Below are 16,829 nucleotides of genomic sequence, written 5' to 3'. Positions count from 1 at the left end.
TCTTCACAGCCATGCCTGGAGAAACTATTGATTCTCAGAGGTTAGTTTCACTTTTGAGTTCTGCTTATCAAGTGGGTAAGCTTGCTCAGGAATAGGCCTCTGTTTACCAGCATGGTTCTTTTCACTTGGTGATATTATTATAGCATAAAAAGGGGTTAGCTGAGTTTCTCTGTCACAAATTTGGGTTCCAAACCAATTATAGATAGAAGAGGATGAAAGGACAGTAAGATTGAATGTTGGGAGGCAGCCTTTTGCTGGCTTCCCAGACCTCTATAGCCCACTGATCTTGCTGTTAAAAGTGGGGTTTCTATCAGCTTTCCCCCTTCCCTACCTATCATATTTGAGTCTATGGCTCTTTCCGCACGGGCGTTTTATGGCACCCTGGGGACGGCAAAAATGCCATCCTCAGGGAGCCATTCGCACAGGGGGTGCAGCTGCTTATTGCAGCGGCGCTTTCAGCAGCCCGGTGGCGTGAAGCCGGCATTTTAACCGCAAACAGGAGGGCGAGGTTGACCAAGAATCTCAGCTTGGAGCCGCTGCCGTGCGAACGGCAGCAGCTCCAAGGCGCCTCCAACCCCTCCACTCCCTCCCTTCACTTACCTGGTCTGCGGCCCTCCGGCGCGTCTCCGGGGCCTGGGGACACGCCCCCCGGCTCTGCAACGCTGAAGCAGGCTCACAGGGCAGGGGAGGCATGTCCCCAGGCCCCGGCGAAGCGCGCGGATAGCCGCTAGGAAGCGGTAAGAGATCCACGCGAGAGCTGGCGCCCGTCTTCAGTTCTTTCTGGGACCGTTCATGCGAGAGCGGTCCCAGCGGTAAACCGAATGCGGCATCAACTACATGACCCGGCCGCTTCCGCCTCCATGCGGAAGCGGCCTCTGACTCCATCAGAGAGGCTAATGGTGGAGGCACTCACCTAAGTAAGCTTTGAAAGCTCTTTCAGTGGGAAATAGCTAGTAGTGATCTTTGGAGGTTCATGAATCAAGGTGCCATCTTCCCCGAACTCACAGCACTTGAAATACCTTCAAATCAACAAAAATAACATCAGTCAGATTCAGAAGGCAGCCCTGCTGCGATCCGTATGAATACTATGCTGATACATTACAACGTCCTAGGCCTCTGGGTGAGGCACGAATTGTGATGAAAGACCAACAACCAGTTAAAGAACTAGCAGCTATGATATTAAACAAAATTAAATAATAACAGCAGTAACAACAACAATAACAATAATGCAGCAATTGTGGAAAACCAGTCATAAGTACCACACAATCCTATCTGCATCAAAATATTTGTTCAAATGGCTGGACTGGATCTATGGGGAGAGGGGGAGATCAGCTGCCCTGGGTGATAGGCAGAGAAGGGGTGACAGAATTGATGCAATGCAACATTTAAGTTTTCTAAATTTGTGTTAGCAAATAAAATGGATGAAGGAGGAATATAAGTATTTTCAGAAGCAAAACTTGGGATGCAGAACTCCCACTTTGCAATAGCACTTACTGCAATTCCAGGCATTTCCAGCCTTCACATTCCCCTGAGGCTCCTTGCATACTTGTTTAAGTGTAAACCCCTTTGAATTCAGTCAACTCCACTTCCAAGTAAACTCAGCATAGGATTGTGCTGTCTGCTCCGAATAAATTTTAAGCTCTTAACCTCTACACCACACTGGGACCTAGCAATGTAGGAAGGTTGCCAGTTTTGGGCATTCTGTGCCATGCATCAGTTGGGCAATTATTGGCAGGAGGATGAAAGGTGGATGCAGATTAAGCTGTAAAGAACAGACTGCAAGGAGGATGGGGAGGCAAAAGAAAAGTAAATTGAAGAGAGGGATTTGGAGCTTTCTTTTTATTCATTCATTTAATGCATTTATACCCTGCCTGTCTCCCCAGTGGGAACCCAAGGTATCTTACTTCATTCTCCTCACCTACATTGTATCCATATTTGTGAGGTAGGTAAGGCAGGGAGAGTGTGCCTGGCCCTAGGTTACCCAGTGAGCTTCCATGGCACATGTGGGAATTTGAACCCAGGTCTTCCAAATGCTGGTTCAACCACCCATAATTATTACACAACACAGTTTATTTGACTACAGTTGGGGATATTTTAATTACTATTGTGAGCACCGTTGAACCAAAAGGAAAGGTGGAATACAAAAGTTTTCATTAATAAATAGATCGAGAAGAGAGAAACAAGAGGCCTTTACCTTCTCTCTCCTTTCATGGGTGAGGTGCCCATTATCAACTTAAATGTGGATATCTTTTGAGGATAGGTCAAAAAACCTGCAAGAAAGCATGTAGCTTGTTTTGTAAATTGGAGGTCTCTGGGGTGGATAAAAATATTTTCTAGGATTGGGCTGGGGGAGCAAACACCCATGTTCTAATGTGATTTATTTGCTAGTGTATCTTTTGAAAGGAGGCACTGGTCTTTGCGATGCACATTTAATGTAGTTTCTTTGAATGGATCCCTGCACATACAATTTTCACACTATCTCAAGCATCATGCTTGGGTGGGGGGAGTGAGGGTTACAGACTGCATTGCTGTAGAGTGTTCATGAGGGTGCCTTCTTTTTTAAAAAAACAGTTTTCCTCATTTTAAAAACTTGCAAATAAAAAAGTATCATGTTACAGAAATGTTCTAGCCCTACCCACCTGTTGAGGTGTCTGTACATGTGGGGTGTTTTTATTATAGGTATCCCTAACTTGCAGGCTGTATAAAATATATGAGGGGCACCATTTTGTTATTTTGCCTCCCTTTGAAAATAGATCCAGCCCTGTCAAATGGGCATGGATGAAGACTGGTGTGTGGACAGAGATTCATATAAAGATGTCATTTTTAACAGTCATTGGGCCACTCCCCACTCACCATAAGCCGCGGGGTCACCTCTTTAAAAGACACGAGGAGTTCCCCACGTCACCAGTGCCCACTGCGCAGCTGCCCTTAATTTGCCGCTCTCCCACCTCCTTGTCGCGCGGCAAATTAGGTCCTCTGAAAAGAGCAACATTTTCAAAAACCCCGCAGGTGCCGCAGGGGGGTGGGGAACCTCGGCTGTTTACGCGCGGCTGATTCGCTCTGACGCGCAGCTTCCGGCCAATCAGGAAACAGGAACCGCCATTTTGTTTAGGGAGGGTGTCCCCGTCAGAAAGTGCTCGGAAATTGAGACGTGTGCACAACAAGACGTGCCAACATTGCTCTTTTTTTGCTCTTTTTTGCTCGAGCTCCACTGTTTTGCAGCTTGGCAAAGTGCCGCTGAGCACAGGGTTGTCGGCGGTGTAAACCGAAACCGATTTTTACTTTCATTTTTCTGTCCAAGCAATTTGCAACAGGTAGTGATGTCAGCATGTGCAGATGTCTCAAAACAATGCGTTCAGCTTATCCAAACGAACTTTTCGGGTCAGCCAATCAAAATGGAGCCCCGCCTTCGGCTGGCTGCAACTCCCACGTGTAAATGATGCACACACGTGCCAGCCAATCAGAACGCTCGATTGCCTCTTTGACTCTTGATGTGGAACCCCGCGCTATTTCCTGAATGGAAAATGAGTGGGGAACAAATGTCTCCGTTGTCAAAAGCCACGGAGGCTTTTCTACGAGGGGTCGCTGCGGGGTTGCACTCAGACGAGGTAAGTGGGGAGTGGCCCATTGACAGCGTATTATGTAGTATATTACAGCCTTCCAAGTTTCATCAGTGTACAGATTCATCTTTTTACTGCTTTAATTGATACATTACAATTTCTTTAAAACTGTGCCCAAGTATTTGTTATTTTTCAACATTCTACTCAGCTAACTCCATTCTCAACTTGTTTTTCTTCTCATCCAGATCTCCTAGTTGATTTATAAACTACATGTTTTCTGATGCCTCTGTATTGTACTCTGTTGTTTGGTTTATTTTTCCTGTTGCTAAAAGAATGGGATCTAAAAGTAGCAATAAAGTCATTAGTTGTGGTTATTTCCAAATTCCACTTCTTGCTTGTGTTATTTTTAGACGTGGTGCAGTTGAAGCTTTTATCTTCCTTATATTGGGGGCAAGTGTTTTTCCACATCTGCAGTGACATATGCATTATAAAGAACGATGCAGCTCCTTTGGAGAGAGACTTTGAATACAATTATTTAATTTAGTCTCTGGTTCTTGTATGTCAGGAAAATAAGGCAGCTAATTTCTTTGATCTATTTTCTTTCCCCATTCTGCATCAAAGTTATTTAAGCACCTGTGCAAAGACTAGGCATGGATGGATTGTGAATTTTAAAGATGGACAAATGAAAACATCTTGTACTCATGAAGAAAAAGAGAAATCACAAAAGTGCTTCAAGAATGAGCAAAGGTGCTAGGATCCTCATCTTCTCAAATTAAACCATCAAGGTTTAGAATGAAAAGTAAAATCAGAAATCAGCAGCACTGGTAATAGATAAAGATCAGGCAGGGATGCATTCTGGTATAAGCAATTATCTCTGAAGGTTCAGAGAATATATTCAGAATTGGTACTTGTATTCTGAAGGTTTCAGAGAATATAACCAAATTGATTCGATGATGAGATGAAAAATTAAATCTGAGAGTACATGGAAGGGAGGCCAGGATCAACCTTTGTTTCTTATGAAAATAGAAAACAGGCTTTACCCATTTAGTTACTGAAAACAAAGAAACGACTTTTAACCAGCAATGAGAATGTAATGAAATAAAATTCAAACATGCTATTTGTAGGGTCATTCATATTCCTATTGATTCACACACATATACCCCCCCATGAATTAAAATGATGGGGTTTGAAAAAATATTGAGATTGTTTTAAAGAACCTCCTTCCATGAAGAAAACTTTCTACATCATGTACATGTAGATATATGCAATTTGAAGATTCAGAGCACTATCAGAAGTGCATTCCTGTCCAAATAGTGTCTGGGGCAGTTTTCTCCTATCTCACTAAGGCCCACTCCACACTGGCCAATAAACCTGGACAAATGGCTGAACAACGGACCATTTTGGGCAAGAAACCTGCAATAGTTTCCACTCCAGAACGCGGATTCTTGGTTAATTCACCACCCCCTGCACCCAGCTCCATTGACCTCTGAGTGGGTTATACCAGAACCACTCAATTGTTTACTTCCGCTTTATTTTACAGTGGAGCGGCAGCCACAGCTTGGTGCCGTAACCTGTCGCGGTTATCAGTTGCTTTTAAACAGTATTGTTCACCACTGGTTGAGCTTTGCTGTACAACCCCCTCCCTGGCTCCCATTTGCAGAGCCACAGGGGGGAAAGGGGTGGTCCCATGGCCCAGGGGGTCGGCCCTGCCTACCACAAGCAGGGACAAGGCAGGAGGCAGCGAGGAAGGGACCCATGGACATGTCTCCATGTGAAGGCACATCTGTGGTTCCTAAAGGGCAAGGTCTTTCACACGAGAGTGTGGGAAACGCATCCCTGGGCCTTGTTCAGCAACAGGAAATTAAAGGGTTCCTCATTTCTTCCCAGCCTCTGTGGATGTTGGCCTTTTATACCGGACATATCAGTTGGGGAAGACAATAACAAACGCACAGTGCTGCAACCCGGCTTAATTTGACCCATGCAGCACCCGAAGTGATCAATTTTACCCCAATACTTTTTCTGCCTCCCACACCATTCCCTGCCTCTGGTAACAATGCGCTATTGTGGGACCTAGCAGTATCTTTTTGGTTTCCCATTGTCAGACCTCAGATCTTTATCCAAATCAGACTCTATGCCATTGAGGTTAAGAAGTCTTTATTATGGTAAGTGCCCTGGATCTCCACAGTGCAGACACAGCCTGAGGCGCCGACATCGGGCATACTGGGATTCCTCAGATCCGCCCATGTCAGTTTTCCTGAGGGCCCTCAGCTCAGGGTTCTGAGGCCAGTAAGCATCCCTTGGTGAAAGGCCTCCTCTTGAAGCCCTGCAGTGCCCGTTGATGGAAAATTTCCGCTTTTAGATTTAGTTAAGAATTAGATCTAAGATGTGAGGGACCTTACTCCCTTATTTCAAACTGATCTCCCTGATTTATTTACTTTATTTGTTAGATAAGCCAGACCCCTATTTCTGTGTGATGGTTGCAAATTTTATTTTGGAAATAATACAGAGTCATTATTAATTTTTAAATATATTCTATGTTGTTTATTATTTTATACATTTCTGTTATTATTATACTTATTGTTATATTCTTATTTTTTATTTTGGGGGGGGTTATTATTATGCCAATAAAGGCTTACTGATATACTGATATGATATGCTCAGTACTTTAACCTTTGCATTATACTGTGTGGAAGGATGGAATTGATTAACAATGAGCCCCTGTACAAGACTGGGGTAGGCAAGGAAACCCAAGTATGCTATTTTGTCATGTTGAGTCTGGAGCCATGTCAGGTTGCACAAATTGTTCAGGTTGTAATGATTAAATCCCAGTTTAACACATGCATTTTGTATGGTGTCATTTTAGTACAGGAAATAACTACATAGTATAGTTTAAATATCTGAGTCGCGATGAAAACAAAGTTGCGTCGTTTAATCCATAAACATACGCTTAATGATATTTCGTAGGTTGAGGAAATTATTAGGGAAAAAAAGATGTCTTTTAGAAAATGGAAGTCCAACTTAACTGATGAAGAATACCAGAGAGAACACAAATGGTGGCAAAAGAGAAGCAAGTTAGCTGTAAGGGAGGCAAAAAAGGGTTATGAGGAACGCATGGCTGCGAACATCAAGACTAGCAACAAACAGTTCTTCAAGTACATCAAAAGTAGGGAAGCCAATAGGGAAGCTGTAGTCCCGCTAGATGACAAAGGAACAAAGGGTGTGCTAAAAGATGACAGGGAGATTGCAGAGAAGCTGAATGAATTCTTTGCATCTGTCTTCACCCAAGAGGAGGTGAGGAAAATTCCTGCACCTGAACCAAGCTTCTTAGGAGGTGAATCCGAGGAACTAACAAAGTTAGTGGTAGACAAGGAAGAAGTTCTGGCAGCCATTGATAAACTAAATGCTACCAAATCCCCTGGCCCAGATTGCATTCATCCAAGAGTTCTTAAAGAGCTCAAGCATGAAATTGCTGATGTTCTCACATTAATATGCAACTTATCCCTGAAATCAGGCTCCATCCCTGAAGACTGGAAGATGGCCAATGTCACACCAATCTTTAAGAAAGGGTCTAGGGGGGACCCAGGAAATTACAGGCCAGTCAGTTTGACATCTGTTCCTGGTAAATTAGTAGAATCTATCATTAAAGATAAAATTATAAAACATGTAGAAAAGCAGGACCTGCTGAGGAAGAGTCAGCATGGCTTTTGTAGAGGCAAGTCCTGTCTTACAAACTTACTAGAGTTCTTTGAGGGTGTAAACAGACATGTGGATAAGGGGGAACCAGTGGACATTGTCTACTTGGATTTCCAAAAGGCTTTTGACAAAGTTCCTCACCAGAGACTGTTGAGAAAACTCAGCAATGAAGGAATAAGAGGGGAAGTCCTCCTATGGATTAAAAACTGGTTGAGGAACAGGAAACAAAGGGTGGGTATAAATGGGAAGTTCTCACAATGGAGAGATGTAGGGAGTGGTGTCCCCCAAGGATCTGTTTTGGGACCAGTGCTCTTTAACTTATTCATAAATGACCTGGAAGTAGGGGTGGGTAGTGTGGTGGCCAAGTTTGCAGATGATACCAAATTATGTAGGGTGGTGAAAACCACAAAGGATTGCGAAGAGCTCCAAGCGGACCTTGATAAATTAGGTGAGTGGACTAAGAAATGGCAAATGCAGTTCAATGTAGCTAAATGTAAAGTGATGCACATAGGGGCAAAAAAGCCAAACTTCACATACACGCTACAGGGGTCAGTGCTATCAGTCACAGACCAGGAAAGGGATTTGGGCGTCTTAGTTGATAGTTCCATGGGAATGTCAACTCAATGCATGGCAGCTGTAAAAAAGGCAAACTCTATGCTGGGGATAATTAGGAAAGGAGTTGATAATAAAACTGCAAGGATTGTCATGCCCTTATATAAAGCAGTGGTGCGACCGCACTTGGAGTACTGTGTTCAGTTCTGGTCGCCACATCTCAAAAAGGATATCGAAGAGATAGAAAAAGTGCAGAGAAGGGCAACGAGGATGATTGAAGGATTGGAGCACCTTCCTTATGAGGAGAGGCTGCAGCGTTTGGGACTCTTTCGTTTGGAGAGGAGATGTCTGAGGGGGGATATGATTGAAGTCTATAAAATTATGCATGGGGTAGAAAATGTTGACAGAGAGAAATTTTTCTCTCTTTCTCACAATACTAGAACCAGGGGGCATTCATTGAAAATGCTGGGGGGAAGAATTAGGACTAATAAAAGGAAACACTTCTTCACGCAATGTGTGATTGGTGTTTGGAATATGCTGCCACAGGAGGTGGTGACGGCCACTAACCTGGATAGCTTTAAAAAGGGCTTGGACAGATTTATGGAGGAGAAGTCAATCTATGGCTACCAATCTTGATCCTCTTTGATCTGAGATTGCAAATGCCTTAGCAGACCAGGTGCTCAGGAGCAGCAGCAGCAGCAGAAGGCCATTGCTTTCACATCCTGCACGTGAGCTCCCAAAGGCACCTGGTGGGCCAGTGCGAGTAGCAGAGAGCTGGACTAGATGGACTCTGGTCTGATCCAGCAGGCTAGTTCTTATGTTCTTATGTTCGTAGAAAAAGTGCAGAGAAGGGCAACAAAGATGATTGAGGGATTGGAGCACCTTCCTTATGAGGAGAGGCTGCAGCATTTGGGACTCTTTAGTTTAGAGAGGAGACGTCTGAGGGGGGATATGATTGAAGTCTATAAAAGTATGCATGGGATAGAAAATGTTAACAGAGAGAAAAGTTTCTCTCTTTCTCGCAATACTAAAACCAGGGGGCATACACTGAAAATGCTGGGAGGAAGAATTAGGACTAACAAAAGGAAACATTTCTTCATGCAACACATGATTGGTGTTTGGAATATGCTGCCACAGGAGGTGGTGATGGCCACTAACCTGGATAACTTTAAAAGGAGCTTGGCAGATTTATGGAGAAGTTGATATACGGCTACCAATCTTGATCCTCCTTGATCTGAGATTGCAAATGCCTTAGCATACCAGGTGCTCGGGAACAGCAGCAGCAGAAGAAGGCCATTGCTTTCACATCCTGCATGTGAGCTCCCAAAGGTATCTGGTGGGCCACTGCAAGTAGCAGAGTGCTGGACTAGATGGACTCTGGTCTGATCCAGCAGCCTCTTTCTTATGTTCTTATGAAACTCAATGAGACCTAACATTGTTTAAATTTGACTTCATTGTGTCATTGGATTCCGCCTTTGATTCTATCTCAAGAGATTTACTTTGAGACAAATTGCTTTGTACCGATATAGATAAACGGTTACTAATGCTAATCAGGGCACTTTATCAGAATACCAGCATTAAAGTAAAATATAACCCACAAAGCTATCTAACAAAATCAAAAGCAGCAGAGGGGTCAAGCAGGGTTGTATTTTGGCCCCCTCCTTATTCAATTTTTACATCAATGATATTGTAGCCTTATTCAATAACCCAGATCTCCATCCCCCCAACATTGTTGACAAAAGTATCTCTTTACTTTTATATGCAGATGATCTAGCTCTTATCTCTAGAACCCCCATTGGCCTAAGGAGACCCCTAAGGACCCTTGCTGACTATTCTCAGAAAAACCAGTTAGAAATTAACTATGAAAAAACCAAAGTGATGGTTTGTGCTACTAGACCTAAATGCCATATATGGAAATTAAATGGGAAAAAAATTGGAGCAGGTTCCACTCTACAAATATCTGGGTGTAGTATTTCAGTCATCAGGACTTAGAACAGCTCATATCAAATATGCTGTTGCAAATGCATCTAGAACAGGGGTCGGGAACCCGTGGCTTGCGAGCCGCATGAGGCTCTTTCATCCGTGCACTGCGGCTCCACCGCCGCCCCCTGCCGCCGCCACCCCCCACCCTGCTCCGCGCGTGTGGCTTCAGCTGTTACTCATGGATCTCCTGGCTGCCCTTCCCACCAAGTCATCCCTGCAGCAGCGCGGGGGGCAGGAAGAGGTCCCGCTCACCCACCTCCTCCGCCTCCGCCTTCCTCATGCTGCCTCCCCCACCGCTTCCGCCCTGCTCCATACGCATGGCTACAGCTGATGCTCATTGATCTCCTGACTGCCCTTCCCACCAAGCCGTCCCTGCAGCAGCGCGGCGGGCGGGAAGAGGTCCTAGGCTGGGGAGAACGTTTTCAGGTGGCGAGAGGGGTTTGGGTTTTGGGGGCGGGGAATTGCTAGATATACTTGAGACAGAAATTCCAACGCCTCTCGGTTTGGAAATCAGTCAGTGAGTGGTCAGCGAGCAGTCAGTGAGCGGGCGACCTGGGCACGATTTCAAAACAAGCCCCATTCATTCGAAATGCCCAAGAAACGCTGCTTTCTCTCCCTCTTTGCCGTAGGGTCCAAAGCTGCAGCTTAGATGTCACTTCCGTAACACACCATTTGTCTCTGCAAGCTTTTCTCGCCTTTCTTGAGCCCCAAAGGATGAATGAAATCCTTCCCGAGGAGCTGAGAGCCCGTTCAGGAGGGCAGGAGATGCCCTAAGGCAGGCTTCTGGCTGAGTACAGAGTTGAAGAACGGAAAAGTGTGCGTGCCAGGCTACAGTGGGCTCTTTCAAGCCCCCATTTCTCGACTGGAGCCGGAGTGCCGACTGGCTGCAACCTGGATCTCTGCTCCTTTAGCAGCAGCAAAAGTCGGCATCAGTATCCCTCCGAGTCCAGTGGGAATAAAAAGACAGAAACAGATGTAAGGAGAAGGTGAGATTTGTCGTTTGAATTAGGAAAAAGAACTTACTCGGTAGTAATTCAAGCCCCCTCCCCCGTGCTTTCTACCCTTGACTCGTCTATTCAGGAATTTGACACAGATTGCCCACTCTGCGCAGAGGGTCCTGGGTACAAGATCAGCTTGCAGGGAATGGTAACAAGACCCTGGGAGTTGAGAAAGGTGCCATGCAGCATATTTAGTGGAATTGTGCATTGCAATACAATAATAATAAAGGAGATCAAGGTGTGTTTTATGCTCCATTAATGATGCATGGCTGGCCAAGTCATAGTTCACAAGCATCATGGAGACTTTGCAGAAATCAGGCAAAAGAGGCAACTGATTCAGCATGATTTTTCTGACACTAAAACCTCTAGGAAGTTTGCAAAGAAAAGAAATGACAAGATTTCCTACTGAAAATATGGGGGGGGATGGGAGATGGCGCCATGCTTATTAGGAGCAAGGAATGCTAAATGCCTTGTATTGGCCCATTAAAATATATTACAGCACCCAAAATGAAAACATGGAATGGGGTTTGAATGATGCCCTTGGCTCCAAGAGAGACTGTTTGAGGGCTGATCCTCGTGGATCTCCTGGCTGCCCTTCCCACCAAGTCATCCCTGCAGCAGTGCGGTGAGCAGAAAGAGGTCCCGCTCACCTGCCACCTCCGCCTGCCTTCCTCGTGCCACCTCCCCCCCCACCTCTGTCCTACGTGCGCGGCTTCAGCTGATGCTTGCGGATCTCCTGGCTGCCCTTCCCACCAAGTCATCCCTGCAGCTTTTATTTTTTAAGAGTTCAAAATGTATTCTTTGCATAAATTTTATCTGTAGCACTTCATGGATTTCATAAGCAACACACTATAATTGTTTATACAAAGCATAAAGGGAAATATATATATATATATCTTCATTTTAAATGTCAAAAAGTATTTGTGGCTGCAAGTGTTTTCTTTTTCGTGGAAAACGGGTCGAGCGGGGCGGGCGCTTTCCTGGCGACCGGCGAGGCCGAGCCGCTGGCCCCATCCTTGCCCGCCCTGCAGGCAGCAGGGCGGACGCATCCATGCGCTTCTCAGAATGAGCGGAGTAAAAGGTTAAAAAAACCCAATATATATAGTGTTATCTTTATTTTAAATGTCAAAAATTATTTGCGGCTCCAAGTGTTTTCTTTTCCCGTGGAAAACGGGTCCAAATGGCTCTTTGAGTGTTAAAGGTTCCCTACCCCTGGTCTAGAAGCTCTGGAGCTATTAGAAATTATTTCTGGAACAGAGGTGGGCATCATATTCCGGCTGCCATCAAATTATTTAAGGCCAAATCATTGGCGCAACTATCATATGGTACACCACTCACCATAACCGGCTCCCTCTGCAATCTTGAGCGTCCTCAGTCAAAATTCTTGAGGTCTATCCTACAGCTCCCAAACAACATTTCGAACGCTGCATTGCGTGTAGAGACTGGCCTAATTTCAGTACAAGCAAAACTATGGACACTCTCTATATTATATTGGCTCAGGCTATGCTATTGCCAGAGGGGTCTTGCAAGACTTGTCTTGTCTGACATATTTGTTCCCCCGTGGCTTAGAGCAGTTTTACGGAAACTATCACATTATGGACTTTCTCAACCACTAATTACCAGCATGAATTATGATAGAGCTAGGGAACTTGTTACACTTAGAATCATAGATGTCGAGAGGCAACACGATCTGAATAAACTTAAACACCCAATTTTCAGTAAAATAATGCTGAATAAACTTTCAATAATGCCTTATCTTACTTCTTTGTTTAACGTTAACTATCGAAGAGCCTACAGCCTAATCCGTTACAACGCCCTTTTGTCCAACTATACCAACGGGATTTATAACAAACTACCAACTGAGGGTAGAATTTGCAGTTGCCAAATAGGAGGTGTTGAAAACTCGGAACATATATTATTTGAATGCTCATACTATGATGAGATACGTTGGATGCTTCTGTCATTTGACCAGACAAACTCTTCTTTGGCTAAGAAAGAAAAGGTTAAAATACTGTTATCAGATACCAATAAAAATCTAACGTATTCTGTTGCCAAGTTTGCCTGGATATCAAGTAAAATCAGGAAGGCCCGACAGAGCACTACTGGCTCTGCCAGCTAATCCTTATTATTAATTATTATTAGACTGACCTTCCACTCATTATCTTGAGCTGATGTTCTGAGTTCCTGAGGCCTATTATCTGCATTTTGTTAACTGTTTTAATCTGTATATTTGTAATATCTGTAAATTTTATGATTTTAATTCTTTTGGATCTTGCTGGTCAATGACCGTAAATAAACTATGATGATGATGGTGTCATTGGATATTAAATGCAGTCAATATTGCATTTGCAGATGTTGGTGTCAAGCAACAATTTAAACACTGATGTAACTTTGGTCAAACTACCCATGACCTTTCAGTTTCTCTCCTAGCAATGCATTTGGGATCACAATCCATTCTGAGAACTACTTGAAGCAAATAACAACAACCATGGCAAGACATCCTTGTGATTTGTAAAGAATTGGTTCCAGCATGCTGTGGAAATTTGGGGAGAAGTCAGAAGATCATTTTAAAAACTTTGTCTCCATGTTTTAGAGGTCCTCTCTAACATTTAGGAACCCACTTAGACTATTTCTCTACTTTTCAAATCAGAGTGCTATATACATTTAAATAAGAAAACTGAATGTCTGGTCCAAATAAATTACCTTCAGTGGTAGAATTCAAATAATTTAACAACAGGTTCCGGTGGTGGGATTCAACTAATTTAACAACTGGTTGTTTACAAGCTCCATTTTAACAACCGGTTCTGCCGAAGTGGTGCGAACCTGCTGAATCCCACCACTTCTGGCACTCCATAGTTCCATGGACTGATATGTATATGTAACATGAACCAGTAATTAATTCTCAATAAACCAGGAATTCCTGAGCATGAGTTCATACCACATCTGGGAGTTTATGATCAAGTTTCTAACAATATGGTATACTGGCTGCCACCTTGCATTCACAATTCATATTTTCTTTATGTTCATTTATGTTGTTTGTTTATTAATAGTACTAATCAAATAGGCATGGATTGTGCTTGTTTAATATTTTATTCAGTGCACAAGGAAAGTAATAAACATCACATTTATAACATGTCTTAGGACATGTTTTTGATCTTTGAACCAAGTATCCCATTGCAGAAAATATCTGTAAGGGGTTTTAAATACAGTTTTTCTCCTTTTCTGACTGCTAATTTGCTCCTATATTGTATAGAACAAGGGCACCATGTGTGATTTATAAGTATGCTGTGACAAAATGGTTAGTGAAATTCACCAATTCAATAAGCTGGAAAATCTTGATTTTAGTAGAACAAAAGATCACAGAAAACCTATTTATATGCACTGATGAAAGCTGGAATAACAACTACCTAATACTTTAGGCTCATTATGTTGTGGACATTAGATTTGTTAGACACTGTTAACATCCAAATGTTTTTGGATAGCTCACCTGACACTCTACCCATATGTAGCATAAATAATAATGGATTACATGTGAAGAAATGTACTTGCCATTGTATTTTAGAGCTTGTAACATTGCCAATATTTTCCAAATTCAGATATTTTTATAGTATTGATTCATGCAAAAAGAAAACATGGCAATGTCTCTTGAGGCCAGTTCTAACTCTTGCTTGTGTCATCACTTGCTTATACCAAAGCAGGGTTGTTGTTTTTTATTCAAACCCCACAAAGGAATATCCATTTTCACTGTTCAGATTATAGGTTGCATCACAGAAATAATGGCTTTCTTTAAACTGATGAGGTTGAATCCTAAAACTGTATGGTTAGCCTTGATTCATTATTAAATGGAATGATTTCTGGAATTTCATTTCTATATTCAAAATAGTTGCATATTTATGCTTCCCTTGACACTTGTTCTCAACTGATCCAAAGAAAGTGGCAAGGAAAAGATAATGGCAGTTCCGGGGGAAAGGTGGCAGGATTATATTAGATTGATCTTGCTCAGTAGAAAAAGTTACTTACTTCTGATGCATATTGTCACTCAGAAATCTCAGGATGTTCCTGGATGCATTTCTGTTTTCTAACCATTTTTCTTCATTGACAATCATATTTTGTTCTGACAAGGAATAGCTTGCTTAATACATAGTCTGAAGATCTCACTGAAGCTACTTGAGGTGTGAGCCACTTAGTTGTTTTTTAATCATCACATCTGGAGAAAAACTACTGCTTTTATATTTGAGTAGTAATGCTGTGATTAAGGATACAATCTACAATCATTGTCAGAAGACTACTTTTAACATTAATTTCAATGGCATGAGGTTTACACTGTAATTCATTTGATCCGAATAAAGGAGAAGCTAAGTATTCACTCCGAAGCTCATGTAGCTGATTTGAATGGATCAAATTTTTGATATTTTGCAGATTTCACAGCCAGATATATAGCAGTTTTTTGCCAGGTGAATTGGAAAAAACAGCCAGTTTTAACATTTCCAGTTTACTAGAAACAATGACATTTGCAAATAGGTGCATCATCATTTCATTTTAACCTTTAATGGCATACCATAGGTGCATACCAAACAATGGAACCTATTCTATTAAACCTACTATATAATTTCTGGTCCTTTGGTATTGCTGCAGGCTTATTTCATATTTCAGAAATTAAGAAAAGTTAACAGAAGAAATCAGGAATAAAATACTTAAATGGCTAGACTATTGTAATAGAAATTACGGCACTAGATCAACTAGGCCGTAATTGCGACAGGGGGCAGGGCACATGGTGAGCTCCAGACCAGTGAGCATGGGTGCCCTGGGCTGGCCAGGCAGCTGAGCCACATCTGGCCTGATTGCATTGGCACACAAGCACAAGGGGTAGAGCACGCTCCCTATTTATTAGGCAGCACGTGGTTGCTCCGGCCTTCTTCGATGCCTGGAGCAAACTGACCCTCCCTCCCTCCCTATTTAGGCAGGGTTTTTTGCTGCTTATTCTGTCACAGCCTTGGTGGTTTGTGCAGAGGAACGCATCCTTATGGGGAGACCAAGCTTGCACGCCAGACCTCCCCACGGTTGGGGGCCTCCATAAGAGGCTTGGGGTGGGGTGGGCTTATGGTGCATGCCGCGGAGGCCTCTGCAATGAAGCCCAACAACCCAGCAGGAAGGGGGCCACAACGGGCAGGCACCCAGGTGGCCCAGTACCTTCTCTGTCCTCCCCAATATGGATTGCGTTTGGTGCTGGGGTTCAGCCAGGGGTGCTGACCAGCTGCTCAGATGTGCTCCTCTTGCTTGCCCAGCTTCTGCCTCAATTAAAAGGGCTGCGGCCCATTTTAATTCCAAGATGTGTCCTGTGGTTATTCACCAGATGAAACCTCTGCACAACTGGGCGCAATTGGGTCCACCTGTCCAGGAGTTTTTTTATCATCAAGTCACAGCTGACTTATGGTGACCCCATAGGGTTTTCAAAGTAAGAGATGTTTAGAAATCAATTGCAGTGCCTGCCTTGGTGACTGAGGACTCTGGTATTACTTGGGAGATTTCCCATCCAAATACTAGCCAGGGTTAGGGCTGAGAATGTGTCATCCAGGTCATTCAGCAAGCTTCCATAGCATGAGTAAAGATTTGGACCTGGGTTTTTCAGGTTGTATTCTGACACCTTCATCACTATACTGGCTTTTATCTTGGCTATTCCCTTCCTAAATAAACATAATGAAGATTGTCAAGCTCATAGCTGCTTCTGGGCTCCCTAACCTTTTCCAGTGAATTCTCCACTGTCTTCTTCCTCTAGACCTCATTGGTTTTTTTCCCTAGACACTTTTTCTTGCATTTTTCATAACTACTCCTGCTAGGTTCACTGTCCCAATTCTTAGTTGGTTGCTACCTGACCTCCAGTATTCTAGAAGACAGACATGTCATCATTCATCTGAGCCTAGCACAAACTTGCAACATGGGTTTCACTTCTAATCTCATGACATATATATAAACCCATAATTCATGTGGAAAACATTTTTTTTAAGATGGTGATAGCTGGCAACCTGGACTTTGCCTCCTAGAC

The sequence above is a fragment of the Sphaerodactylus townsendi genome, linkage group LG06 (assembly GCF_021028975.2).
Source record: "Sphaerodactylus townsendi isolate TG3544 linkage group LG06, MPM_Stown_v2.3, whole genome shotgun sequence".
Taxonomy (NCBI): domain Eukaryota; kingdom Metazoa; phylum Chordata; class Lepidosauria; order Squamata; family Sphaerodactylidae; genus Sphaerodactylus; species Sphaerodactylus townsendi.
The sequence above is the reverse complement of the archived record's forward strand: the minus strand, read 5'-3'. Positions refer to the sequence as shown.